The 13,495-nt window shown below is 46.4% G+C and overlaps 1 protein-coding gene across 10 annotated transcripts in view; it reads right to left on the bottom strand.

Annotated features, from left to right (window-relative positions):
* Window positions 1–13,495, bottom strand: part of Tenm4 (teneurin transmembrane protein 4) — a 710,423-nt gene that overhangs the window by 374,295 nt on the left and 322,633 nt on the right. Inside the window, exon 1 of one of the 10 annotated variants that reach the window (XM_029539639.1) lies at window positions 5,837–5,892. The exons of the other annotated variants lie outside the window; for them this stretch is intronic. The gene's annotated coding sequence lies outside the window, so the exon portion shown is untranslated. Of the gene's footprint in view, window positions 1–5,836; window positions 5,893–13,495 lie in introns of those variants that run through there. 10 annotated transcript variants of the gene reach the window in all.

Below are 13,495 nucleotides of genomic sequence, written 5' to 3'. Positions count from 1 at the left end.
GTGATTCTCCTGCCCAAGGTCATACGGTTCTGCGAGAGTCCAAGTTATGACCCAGAGAATTGAATTTGGCACATGGATGTTTGGATCCTTTTGTTCCCTTTGGGCTATGCCAGGTGAATTTCCAAAGCCCAGGTCATGCCACTGATCTGCCTGTGCCCCCTTTGCATCCCTGCCTAGCCACTAGGACCAGTTCTACCTTCCTGACCAAAATAAACTTGTAGATTTGGACCATCTCGTTGCATCCCAAGAACCACTTTCACTTCCTTGTGTGAGGTGCTTTCTCTCTCTCTCCTGACCCTGTTGGACATGCTGCTCTTGCCCTGTTCACAGGTGACTCCATACTGGTTTTGAGTCTACGTCTCCTTTCGAAGGATTTCATAGTGTTCACAGATGTAACCGAGTAATAAGCACACAGATCTGGTTGGCACTTATTTCCTTCCTTCTGACCCTAACACGCTTTTGGTGGTTCACTTTAGCTGAATATGTAACAACTAACCTAGTTGAATATAAAAACTAAACTAGAGGCAATCCTGAAACATGACCTTTTATATGTAGTAGTCAGCCTGTGTTCAAAATTTGTGCCCTTGAACTGATCAGCTGGGTGACTTTGGACAAGTCACTCAACCTGTCTGTGCTTCAGTTTCCTTATCGGCAAAACTTCTTTTGCCTGTTCTGGGGATTAAATGTTTCAATATATGCCCCAGGCACACAATTAATGCTCAATATGTATTAACTATTAATGTCAGAAACGCGGTTTTAAAAGGCATAATTGAGAAGGCTTTAACTAGATGTCAGTTACAATTGAAAAGGGGGACACATCAAAGAACCATTGGCAACTATGGCTGCAAAACTAGTGGATGTAGTACTTCCATCTTTGTCTCTCCTGGCTGAATAGAACAGCTTCAAGACAAAGACAGTAGCTGCATGCGAGTTCCTAAGAACATCTCAGACATCCCCAGGCAGAGCAGAGGCAGGGAGAGCCTCAGCATAGCGTAGCAATTCAGTAAATATTTACTTTTCTGAAGAGATAGGGGGTCAGACAGAGTTCACACTTAAATTGGCATTTAGCTGAACGAGAAGGGGATGGGAGAAAAAGGAAGGAGATGGAGAAGAACTCCCTGGAAGCAAGCAGTGACCCAGGGCTCTTGGCAGAAGGATGGGGATCTTTGCTGGGGAAGGTGTTTATTTCCACCCGTGGCTTTGTGATCCGTGCATGGTTGGAGAACAAGCAGGAGGAAACTCCTTGCTTCAACACACCGGGCACTTTCTTAGCCACCGCTATGACTTGAATGTGCTTTGCATTCCCTCCCTGCTCGCTCGAGGGGCCCCCTCCATCACACCATTGCCGTATTGATAATATTTGGGAAATAATTAGGCTTGATGAGCTAATTAGGTTAGAGACCTCCAGATGAGATTGGCAGCTTTATAAGGAGAGGGAAGAGATGCCTGAGCAAGTTTCTTTCCTGCTAAATGATACCCTCCACCACATAGTCACAAAGCAAGAAGATGCCCACATGATGCTTCCTGATACCGCACTTCCCAAACTTGTGGTCCTCTATATCAACTGTAGATGACTAAGGAGTCAACCAACCTCTGGGTTCTCCACTGCTCATAAAGCCCAAGAGGGTGAGGCATTCTAGGTCTTTCTAGACCTGACTCTTTAAACTGTCTTTCCATGTCCTTTTATTGTCCCAGAACAATTTATTTCCCCAATCTCTTCTCCCTGACATGTGTCTCTATTTCAGTCTCTGTGTCAATTAGTTTTTTGTCAACATGAAGGTCAACTTGGAAGAGGGAACCTTAATTGTGAAAACCTCTCGATCAGATTAGTCGGTAGGCAAGCACAAGCATTTTCTTTATTAAAGATTGACTGAAGAGGGCCCAGTACGACCCCTGGGGAGACAACCCCAGCTTTTTGTAAGAAAGCAAACTGAACAAACCATGGGGAGCAAGCCAGTAAGAAGCATTCTTCCATGGTCCCTGTTTTAGTTCCTGCCTCCAGCTTCTTGCTGTGAGTTCCTGCCATGGCTGTCTTTCATGATGGATTATAAACTTAAGATTAAAATAAACCCTTTCCTTCCCAAGCTGCTTTTGACCATAGTGTTTATCACAGTGACAGAAGGCCATCTCTGTACAGCTTCCTGCCATTACTTAACTCCCCCATTCCCTGTACTGATGCTGAGCATTTACTGGTTGTAATGTTCCCCTTCAGGAGGGACAAGAGAGGCAAGGTACTGAAGTGTGGCTGCCGAGCGGTCTTGGGTGGTTGCTTTACCTCTTTCAGTTTCTGCAGGTCTGTTTTTTACACTAATTCCCACCAGGTGGCCTGTCTACTTCTGGCACAGGATTTTTTTCCCTGTGAAGGTCCAGGATGGACCCCTTCCTGCTCTTTTGAGGCCTTAGTCATCTTCCACTGACCGGTTCCTTGAGCCTGCCACACTTTGGTCTCTTCATTAATGACATATGGGGTGAATCTGTTTCCTGTAAAGACCTTGTCACATGCTAGGGCTTGACCTCTTGCTAGCTGGTTAACTATCAGCCATCATTCCCCACTGCTACTCCCTTAATAACCGTGACTGCCATGTTCTCATTAAACTCTCCCGAGGAGACATGAATAAATGTCTTTTTATACCAGGTAGGGCACGGATGACAAACCCAAGAAGGGATTTCACTCAAGTCTACATTGGTTGACCAATGAGTTTAACTGGGGTTACTGTCAGGAGCATGAAGAAGTTTCAAGTCTCCTAGCAACTATGATCCTGCTTGTATATCCTCAGAGAGGGTCAGGGACCGCTGTGTTGCAGCAACACTAGTTTGTTGCCCCCTGAGTCCTTGCTGTCCTCAGTGTAAATGGTACCAGTCTTCTAAGAGTCTCTTCCAGGCAATCATGGCTTCTCTGATGTCAAGAGGTGGCAGCACTGTCCTGCCCAGAGTACAGAGTTCCAGAACAATTTGCAATCAGCTGGGATTGGGTGAAGGGCTTGATCGGCACACTGTGTTCTCACTCAGTGCATCTCTGGCTCCATTTTATGGAAGAAGCAGAGGTTTAGAGAAGTTAAGTAACCAGCTTAAAATGACAGCTGTGTCATCAAGGGCTTCCCACGCCTTCTTCCCCTGACTGAATGAGACAGGATGAGCTCTGGCCATCTCCTAGTGGTGTGACTTTGGGAAGGTTTCTCAAACTAAGATACTGATTGTTTCAATGCTTTGACAACTGCAATACTCTGGGCCTCTATAAGGGATTAGGAAATTATTATGATTAATATCATAATTGTCATTGTCTTTCTCATCACCATCATCATCATCAACATTTTTTTTAAAAGTATGTTTAAACATAATATTATGTCAGAATTCAAACCATGAGCTACCTTAAGCAGATGGGGGATTTTAGAGGCACTCTAGTGACAGATAAAGAATAGCCAAGAAACAAAGAGTAGGACTGGCTATTGGTTTCCAGCTAGATGAAGCATCTGCAACTGTGGTGGCAGTCACGTAGAATACCGGTCCCTGTATGAGAACACTGATGTTGGTCATAGCTAGGAACTGAGCAAGGCCTTGGCACAGGCTCCACTGCCAACCCTTCCTGAGCACAGCTCATTGAGATTATTCTCCAGCTACAACTCAACCACCATAAAGCTGTAGTGATTACAGGTCCTTTCCATGAGAGCAGTAGTCCAGTCCCTCATGGCATTGGTGTCACCAGAGATGATCAAGAGAAAAGCTTTGTAGTAACAGCTTTCTGCCTGGCTAGAGTGTCAGCAGAAGGCCTGTCCGCGCAAAAATGCTTTGATGAGTGATAATCTGTGGATGCCTAAGTTCCTGATTAGACTTTGACATGGGTATCAGATGTGGTCTTCCAGTGGCAAGAGAAAGGGGCTGGGACAGGAGGATAAAAGGAAGGTATATGTATTGAGCACAGAGTATAACGTTCCCACACTGCCCAGTGTTTTCCATCATGGAGACCAGGCTATAAAGGGCGCTGGTAGCTGATTCAGTTTATACTATGGGTAAAGGAAAAGGCTAGGACTCGAACCCAAGACCTTCTGATTTTAAAGTCAACATTTAGTATTTACCATATGTGTTTGTGGTATATATGTACAAGTGTGTGCTGAACTCCCTATAGAGGCCAAAGGGGGACCCTGGGTGTGCTGTTTGATCACTCTCCATTGAGACAGGCTCTCTCACTAAGTCTGGAGGCTGGAAGGCTGGTGGACCAGCAAGCCCAGAGAGACTCGCAGTGTTGGGGTTATAGGCTGCCATACAGCCATCCTTTCCTTTCTTGTGTGGGTGCAAGGGATTTGAATTCAAGTTGTGATTCATTTAAAGTAACCACCCTTACCACATTTGTATGTCTACTTTGGTGTCATTTTCCTTTACATTGAGCTAGTCTTGGAAGAACTGGAATGTGGAGGCCAGAGACACACTTGTTGGGGATAGGGAATCGGAATAGCACTTCAGACAGAGAAAGAATGAACAAAAAAATAAGCTGGAGTTTGAATTTGGCGCCAGAGTTCTTGCTTAGCTTGTGCAAGGCTGTGGGTTAAATTGCCAGTATTGGAAACAAAGCTTAAAGAAGCTATGCACGCAGTCAGTGTATGTTAAGCGCCGTGGCCCACACCAGCAATGCCAGTATCTGGTAGGTAGAAGCAGGAAGATCAGGAGATCAAAAACAGTCTCAGCTACACAGTGAATTTAATCACAGTCTAGGCTACACGAGACCCTGCCTAAAACATACAAAACAGGTAAACAAGCAAAAAAAACCCTGTTCACTAAATGCTTCCTTGTGTTCTGGTTATTGTGTGCATAGTATTCCCAGTTCTCATGGCAACACTGCAAACTAGGTGCTCTTCTCTTATTTTATATTTTCTCTGATTCTTGATTTAGCAATGAGGTCAAAAAAGTTCAAGGGGGTAAAGTGAATTACTCAAAATTACATGGTTCCCTCATGTCTGGTTCTATATTTGAAACAGAATAAAATGTATAAAACCCAAGAAAAGCATTGAACACCTAGTACCACAGGCTGGGTCACTAGGTAAATAACCACCAAATTCCATTTCTTCGCTCAGTGCTGCGGAGGGCCCAAACTGGCATCACTGGAGTCTGCCTCTGCCTCCCTTTGGGTATCTTCCCTTCTCACCTAGTTCTGAATACCTGTCTCAAGCTAGATGTGAGGTATCAGAGACGAACACAGCTTAGCCGTGACTCCTAGGGGCTGCTATTCAAGAAGCAGTTCAATAGGGAGAGGCAGGGGGGAATGTAACAGGGCCATCAGGCCAGGCTGAGAGAGGCCAGCAATAGGAAGATGACCAGATTCCTTTACTAAACACTGTGGTATCTAAACTAAGGACAAAGAAGGTTAGGTAAAAGGTGGGCAGGAGAGGGTTTGGGGTGAGAAGAGAAAAGAGGTGTAGATGCGTGGCCTCCAAACTGCTCTGATACACAGTGGAAATGTACTGACGCTACAATTCAAGGCCCACATGTATCATACATGTCTCATGTGTATGTGTGGAGGACAGAAGTGCATGTGGATTGTCTTCTATCACTCTCCACTCTGAGGCTAAAGACAGACTACCTCACTGGGACTCACTGTTTTCAGCTGGGCTGGCTAGATAGTAAGGTCCCTGGCTCCTCTACCCCTGCCCACCCAGCACTAGGGTTACACTGGCTGGGGATCGGGACTCAGGTATTCATGTTTACACCACAACCATTTTACCCACTGGGCCACCTGCCTAGCTCCTACATTACAAATTTCTGACTAAACCCAAAGCTTCGTGGAATGGTGCCAAACCATACTGCCAGGGTGGATTTTGGCATTTTTCAAGTCTAGTCTACTTACATAGAATTGTAATGGATTGCCAACTGACATTAGAAGACACTGTTGTAGCTCACAGCATGGATGAATGACCCTGAGCAGAAAAAAAGTCAGATTACTCCTTGAGTTCAGACCATGGGGAGGAAAGATGTAGGGGATGAAGCTTGAAGCGTGGAGTGGTCGGCTTGCCTAGAAGAGGGACATTGTCATAGTATCAGTGGACAGTAAGAAGCAGGGTTCATGTGGCAGGCGATGCTGGCCAAAAACCAAAGCAAGTCCCTAGGGAGGGTATTCTGGACTGGGGTCACAGACCCTCATGCCTAGAGCAGCAGGGTAGGATTGAGACTGCCTGGGAGAATGACCTGGGGCTGGGGCTTATGAAGAAAGGGAGATCTCAGAAACAAAGCTTCCACATCTGGAGAGAACCCCACATCTGGACCTTTCTCCGGTTGTATTTACACAGAGGCAGGGTATGGAACATCTGTGAGGGAGATGTCCACAGACAACAGGGCCTGGACTGCTAATACACCATCCCCCACCCCCCCACCCCGGCCCACAGGGAGAAGGCTGTTATCACCTGCTTACCCGAAACCAGCCAGGAAATTGACTGAATTCCTGCTGGGCTAAAATTTTATCAGTTTTGCCTAACATAAGCAGAGGGTGGTATTTTTAGTTCTGTGTGTGTCAGAAAGGCCCATAAACATTTCAGAGCTAACATGTGTTCTGCAGAATGAAAGTCCTGGGGAGTAGCTTGGCATGTAGAAAAGCATAAATCTTACTTTCCTTAGTCCTTTAAAGTTGGCTCTTAGAATCCTTTGTTTTCAGCTGGAAGAGGGGGAAGACCTGGCCCTTATCCGGGTGCCAGAATCTGTGCAGGAGTCTGCATGCCAGGGAGGAAGGCATCGTTATCTCTGTGTTATGGATTTGGGAAAGACTTACAGGGTCAAAGAAACACAAGTTCATGAGACACCAGGACAGGGATCCTGGACACCGGCTTCCACATTTATGCTCATGGTTATGATACCCAGAATACCTCTCTCTAGCCCTGTCACTATGGGAAACCCCTTACGTCTTAAGCAGGGGCATAGTGATATTAAGAGTGGAGCCTAAGCCAAGGTGTTCATGTCTATTCCCTCATTTAAGCCTTACCATGCCCTACTTACCCTTTACAGAGGAGCACCTGAGATCAGACAGGTTAGACACTTACTGAGAGGACCACTTTAAGAAGAAAGCACACGCAGGTGTCACACCTCAGCTGTCCTAACCTAAGACTCAAGCTTTTACACAGCCTATACTGTTTCCCATCTGGTCATCCCTATTCTAGTTGTACCAGTATTCGATTAGTTCATTCTTCAATAGCATTGCTTCTTCTGGTGGACCTACTTAGCCACCAATCTGGCCTGTGTTAGGTGAAAGGATTCTGCCGGGTTTCTTGGTAGCTTGGCCCTGAACAGAAAACTGGGCCAGAGAGAGGGCTTTCCTGGGAGTGAGCTGGATGGAGTGTGGCCCTGTGCCCAGCCTTGCTGTGGGGACATCTCTAATCAGTGGTTGGCAGGCAGGTGACAGATGGCATCACTGTTTGCTGGAGCTATCTTGCCTTCTGTTGAAGGCTTGTCAGACGCCGGGTATCAAAGGACAGAACCTCTGATCCTGAGCCAGAGGCTGGGGATGCTCAGGACTTGGGGACACAGCAGGACCTCAGTCAGCAGAAGGTTTTATGATGATGATGGTTGTGCTGTCTACATTCCTGCTCTGTCCATTTTTAGCCCCCATGGCAAAGTACTTTTCACAAATAATGTCATCTCAGAGTTCAGACAGAAGGCAACACTCACAATGGGTACTTGATGTCTCTTGGTCCCAATTCTACCCTGTGATCATCATGTGACCTCAACTCTGGTAACTTAACTATCTCTAGGGACAGCTCTGCCTGCCAGCTTTCACTTCCTCTTATGGAGTCAAAATCTGCCTCCTTTCAGCTCCCTTCCCTTTATAGGTCTCAGCTCTATCCCCTGGGATTCTAGGAAATACGTCTAGTGTTTCATTCCGCAGAATAATCCTTCCAGACTGAAGACAGGGCCAATCTGTGTCCTTGAGTTCTCTGTCAAAGAGAACATGTCTCCAGTGATCTCCAAGCCCTTGCCTTCTTGGTAATTTCCCCCAAGATTTGTCTGCACTTCCCTCCTCTCACCAGACTCTCAGAAAATCCTGGGGCGTAGCCTGAGGAGTTGTCTCGATTTTGGTTTCCAAGGAGTCACAAAGTAGTCAGCAGGTCAAACACATCTACCCTTGGTTCCACCACAGAGGCTGCAAAGGAATAAGTGACACAGATGCCTACCAGCAGAGATGAGATACCAACTCTAGGTCTCTGATGCCTGGGGAGATGGTCCCTGAACTGAACCACCAGGCTGAGTCTGGAGTTACCCAGTGGCCCAGAGAGGAAGGTGTTCTTTACTGTCCCTTGGCTCTCCCATTGTTTGACAGAAGCCACTGGAGCCCTTATAGAGTGGTGTCCTCTCTTCTTATTTGTCCACTGCGCCCCTCTCCATCTTACCCCAGGAAGCTGGTCCTATTGGATTTTCAGAGCCAGATTCACCCTGGCCTATGGGGTCATCTTTCAGGTTTCTAGGTTCTTTATGAACACCACCTTGGGACAGTGCCTACCTCTTTCAAGGTTCAGCCCACAGACTAGCTCCTCTGTCCTTTCTCCTAGGAAACCCTTGCAAGAGTCAAGACTGCAACTTGGTTTATTTTGGTGCCCACTAATCACGGAGTTGTTTTTCCCCTGGCCTTCAATGGGCTTGGCCTAGACCTGCACTATGAAATATTCAAAGTAGAGCAGAGATGCTGATTAATTGAACATCCCCTACCGTGGCCAAGTCTTAGCCTACAATTACCTGGGGTTCCCACCAGGCCTCCTCTTCAACAAATGAGGAGGAGGAGTCTGAGGGAAACCAGACTCTGTACAGCAGGCAGCAGTTTGAGGCTTTTAGAAACAGCAAGACTTTCATGGAAAATGTAATTTACTTTTTTAATATATCATGAAGAGAGTCCAGCTACATAGCCCAGGCCACACTTGAGCTTGTATTTCCCTGCCTCAGGCTTCTGTATTCTGGGATTGGAGGCATGAGATACCATACTCATTGACTCGACAGACAGTTTAGCATGGAGGATTCTTCAGCCTGAAGAGCATTTGGGGGTAATTCTTCACCTGTGGAAGGAACTGGTACCTCTCTTCCTTCTGTCTTCTCTGCCACACCCTGGACCCTAGTCCCAGGTATCTATGCAATGAATTGGAGACATCCTCTCCCATCCTTTAGGCTCCAGTTCACAAACTGTTCTGTTAATCCAAAAGGGACCACTTTCTTGATGGTAACAGCAGGGCCTTATTTAAATCTTGGATACCCAGAGATGTCCCTCTCAGAACCATGAACATTTCAGCTCCCCGTCACCACCACCCGCTCCCCACCACCACCCGCCCCCCCCACCCCGTCAGAAAATCTCAGGGGCAACACACTATGGAAGCAGCTCCAGTCTCAGGTTTTGTGAAACACTTATGGGGTTAGTGTCTCTCCAAGTCTGTTTCCTCATTTGTAAAACCGTGGTCATCCCCATATCTTCCCAGGAAAAGATATCAGAGGCCTAAGTGACGTAAGTTTGAAAGGTTTTTAACACAAAGTATAGCCCACAGTGGTACTTAAGGGAATGTTCCTTCTTCAGAGGGCAAACAGCACCTCACACCAAGAATAGGTGTGAGTTTAAAAGGAGGCACAGTAAGGTGCAGTTTGTCCTGTGATCCAGTGGTGTTATGTGGCCATAGATGAGCACTCCTTCATCTGAGACTCAGATCTCTATGTGGCATAGCAATGGGGGTCCTGTGTTGAGGGTTTGTATGTGGAAGAGGGGAGTGCTTTGTGTGCATAAAAACTTTTTGTTTAATGAATCCCCAGGGGAGGGCATCTGCCATTCATGTCCTGGGGCGTGCCTGCGGCCAGTGATGATATCACAGGGTCAGAAAGGATAGAAACTAAGACACCATAGCCAGTCCTTCCAATGAGTCAAAGCTGGGTGTATGGGGTTGGTGGTCACCCAGGAAACTGTCTCTGGGAAAGTGGGGTGTGTGCATTTACCTAGAGTCTTCGAGCCTCTGCAGCACTTGATTAGAAAGAGAAGGTTCTAGTGTGATCTATTCACCCTTATCTGTTGAGTCTTGAGGGTGGAATTGGCTCAAGGCCCAAAATGCTGCCCAAAGGCCACAAGGTGATGGGCTCAGAGCTTCAGGGACTGACCAAGGATCAGGGTGCAGGAGGGGCAGGAACTTCTATTTTTATCCCCTCTGTGTACATTCTCTCCACAGTCCCCAAGAGTCAGACCCTTTTAACCTTCTTAAAAAAATAACTGAGTCCCACTATGGTGGTGTTGCAGGGCCTCCAAACAGCCTTCTATCCCTCATCTGGACTCTCAAAGGCCATTAGAGCAGGTAACACATAACTTGAGCAAACCCCTAATGTCCCTGCCTCAATTCCTCCATCCCTGAGAAAGAGCTCCCAAACCTGAATCTGCTCTCCTGGCAGTTACCCCATCTTGATGCTAGGGGCAGTCGAGAAGCAAAGGAAGGGTCTGCTACATTGAGCAAGGCAGAGAAAAGCACACAGCGGTCCAGAAACTCCTCTGATGTATGGACTCCACCCCAACCTGCAGATCCCTCTGATTATAGCTTTGCTTGGTGACAGCCGAAATAGCAAAGCAGCCTAAATATCCCTTGTGACATACTGCTCAATAGCACACAAGACATACCCTCCTTGTGTCCTGCTCAGGTGGCTGGAGCCCTCGCACCCACCTGCCTAGCCGTTTCCTAATGTACCTTCCAACCCCACTTTCCCTTTAGAACACATCTTTAGAGCCTACATGAGTCCTGAGATTTGTATATAGGTAGCAGCAGCCTGTGGTCCCAAGAACTAAAGGGGACCTTGTGTTATAGTGAGGGAGACTGAGGCTCAGTTATATTCCAGAACTGAAGGGACGGGGGCTGTCTGCTTCTTCTTGGGTCCTTCCACAGCCTCCATCTTTTTATCTAGCATATAAGAAGCTGGGAAACATATCTGTGCCTGAGTTTCCCTGGTCTTCTGTAACACACACACACACACACACACACACANAGAGAGAGAGAGAGAGAGAGAGAGAGAGAGATGTCAGACACCAGGATTTCTGTATGGTATATGGATTAAAAACCCCTTTAGTACTTCTAACACAGGAGGTTGGTTAATGAAGGTATCCCAGAAAGGCATGTCACATAGAAAGAACGCAAAACAGAGAGAAGTGACTTTGGCAGAATTTCACTTGCATATCCAGGCACTCAAGTCTGGAAGTGGTGGAGAAAAGTTCTTTAATGATGGGAAAACCCTAAGTGCCTGAAGCTGCCTCCATTTCCAGTCATTAGGGCAGATATTAGGGTCCTCTTGCCAGCAACTGGGTGGCCAGGCGATTTTCATTTCAATAATTAGCTGTTGTAAGTCTCACAGAACTGGAGACAGATAAAGGCAGGACCAGTCTCTCACGAAGCTAATTGTGCCCAGAGATGTACACGCCTAATCAAGCCCTGCGCTGCCTCCATCCTTTCATCCAAAGCCTCAAAAGACTCACCATCAGTAATTAAGTCTCCTAAGTGCCTTAAAGAAAGGAATTCTCCAGGGCAGTCAGCGTGGAGAAAGGACTGCCTGGGTGGAGGTGGAGCAGGCAGACATGGTGTTAGCTCCTAGTCGATGGGGGGTGGGAGTGGGGGAGGCTAGGGGCTAGGGAGCCAGGAATAGGTCGTGGTCCCTGCAAACAGTCCTCAGTGGCTACTCAACTCTGTGCCTTCTGCCCCAGTGGAGTAACTGGTGACCTCTGCTGGGCCTGGCTGAGCCATGGAAAGCATTTCTTAATTTCTCAACAGGGTTATTCTATGGAAGCTATGTCTGTTAAAAATTTCAGTTCTAGCAAGGATGACAAACAAAACAAAACAAAACAAAACAACCCCCCCCCCCACAAAACCCTCCAAAAACCAAAAGCCAAAAACCAATCGGAGATCCTCAGACTTAGAAGGGAATACAAACTCTTCTGAAGCTTGGATGGCTTCTGTGTGTCCCCATAGACCCGGCCAGCCCTCGATGGACCCCCTGATGACTGGGTGCTTACTCCTGTCACATTGCATCCTCCAAACTTGGCCTTGCCTGACCCATTCTGCTAGTGAGCTAGCATTTGTTTTCTTTAAAAGAGATTCCCTGCCTGCCTTAGCTCTGCTTTAGAAAGCCCACGAACAAGCTAATCCTCTTCCCAGGGTAGGATTTCTCTTCCCCAGGCTCAGTAGATCATAGTGAATGAAAATCCAGGCTTTTAGCAAAAGCACCATTCAAACAGAAAAACAATTGATAAATTGTCCTTCTCTGAAGTCCTTCTGTTTTGTGAAAGTCTGTCTAGAGGATGAGATCAGCTACAAAGTGGGAGAAAAATTGTGCAAACCACTAACAAAGCCTAGTATGCAGACCCCCATCAGCAGCCCAAAACTCAATAGTGAGCTAAACACACTCCAAAGATATGAGTAAATATTTTACCAAAGAGGCTGTACAGATGGTAAAGGAGCCCAGGGAAAGATGTTCAACATTGTTAGCCACACAGGAGATGGGAATTAAAATTACAATGAACTATCACCTTCTATGCACCAGCAGGGCTAAAATGAAAAATAGCAACAACTCTCAATGCTGACAAGGATGCAGAGAAACTGGATCACCCGTGCGTTGCTGGTAGGAATGAGAAATGGCTCAGTCCCTCTGGAAAATAATTTGGCGCATTGCTTAGAAAACGGAGCATGCAATTACTGTACATGCTAGCAATTGCACTCTCGGGTGTTTAGCCCTCAAAAATGAAAACTTATGTGCACACAAAAGCCTGCCCAACAACATGCACTGAAGAGTTACTCTTAATAGCCAACAGCTGGAAACAGGCCCGATGGCCTTTGACAGGGGATTGGTTATATTGAGGTAGAAGCCCATGGCATATGACTTGATGATAAAAGAGAAGTAAGTAATGACATCAAAGGACCTCCAGGGACTGATACTGAGTGAAAAGAGAAAAATCAGCCAAGAAGGTTGAAAACTTCCACTTCTGAAATGTTTTGGGAATCCCGACACTTCAGAAAAATGGAACACAGAGGAATGGGGTCCAGTATGGCTGCAAAGGACACCGTGAGGGAAGCCCTGAGCTGAGGGATGTCACACCACCTTTCCTGCATAGACTCGGCTGAACATGCTGTCAGGTTTCATAGAGCTAACCAAGGGCTCTCAAGTAAAATAAGAAACCCAAGTAGGATGAATGGAGTAAGATGAAGTTCCAATGCCAAGATCCCAGGGGTGATATGTGCTGTCTTGTTACTGCTTCTCGAAGTGCTATGACTAGGGGAAACCACTGAAAGGATGCACAGAGTATTTCTGCATTATTTCTGTATGTGAACTACAATTATCTTAATAAAATATTTTTTTATTTCTATTTTTGTTTTTTTTAATAGTTTTTTTTATTATTATTTTCTTTATTTACATGTCAAATGCTATCCCGAAAGTTCCCTATACCTCCCCGTCCCTGATCCCCTACCCTCCCACTCCCACTACTTGGCCCAGGCCTTCCCTTGTGCTGGGTCATATAAAGTTTGCA

This window comes from Mus pahari, chromosome 1 (genome assembly GCF_900095145.1).
Source record: "Mus pahari chromosome 1, PAHARI_EIJ_v1.1, whole genome shotgun sequence".
NCBI lineage: Eukaryota > Metazoa > Chordata > Mammalia > Rodentia > Muridae > Mus > Mus pahari.
The sequence above is the reverse complement of the archived record's forward strand: the minus strand, read 5'-3'. Positions and strand labels throughout refer to the sequence as shown.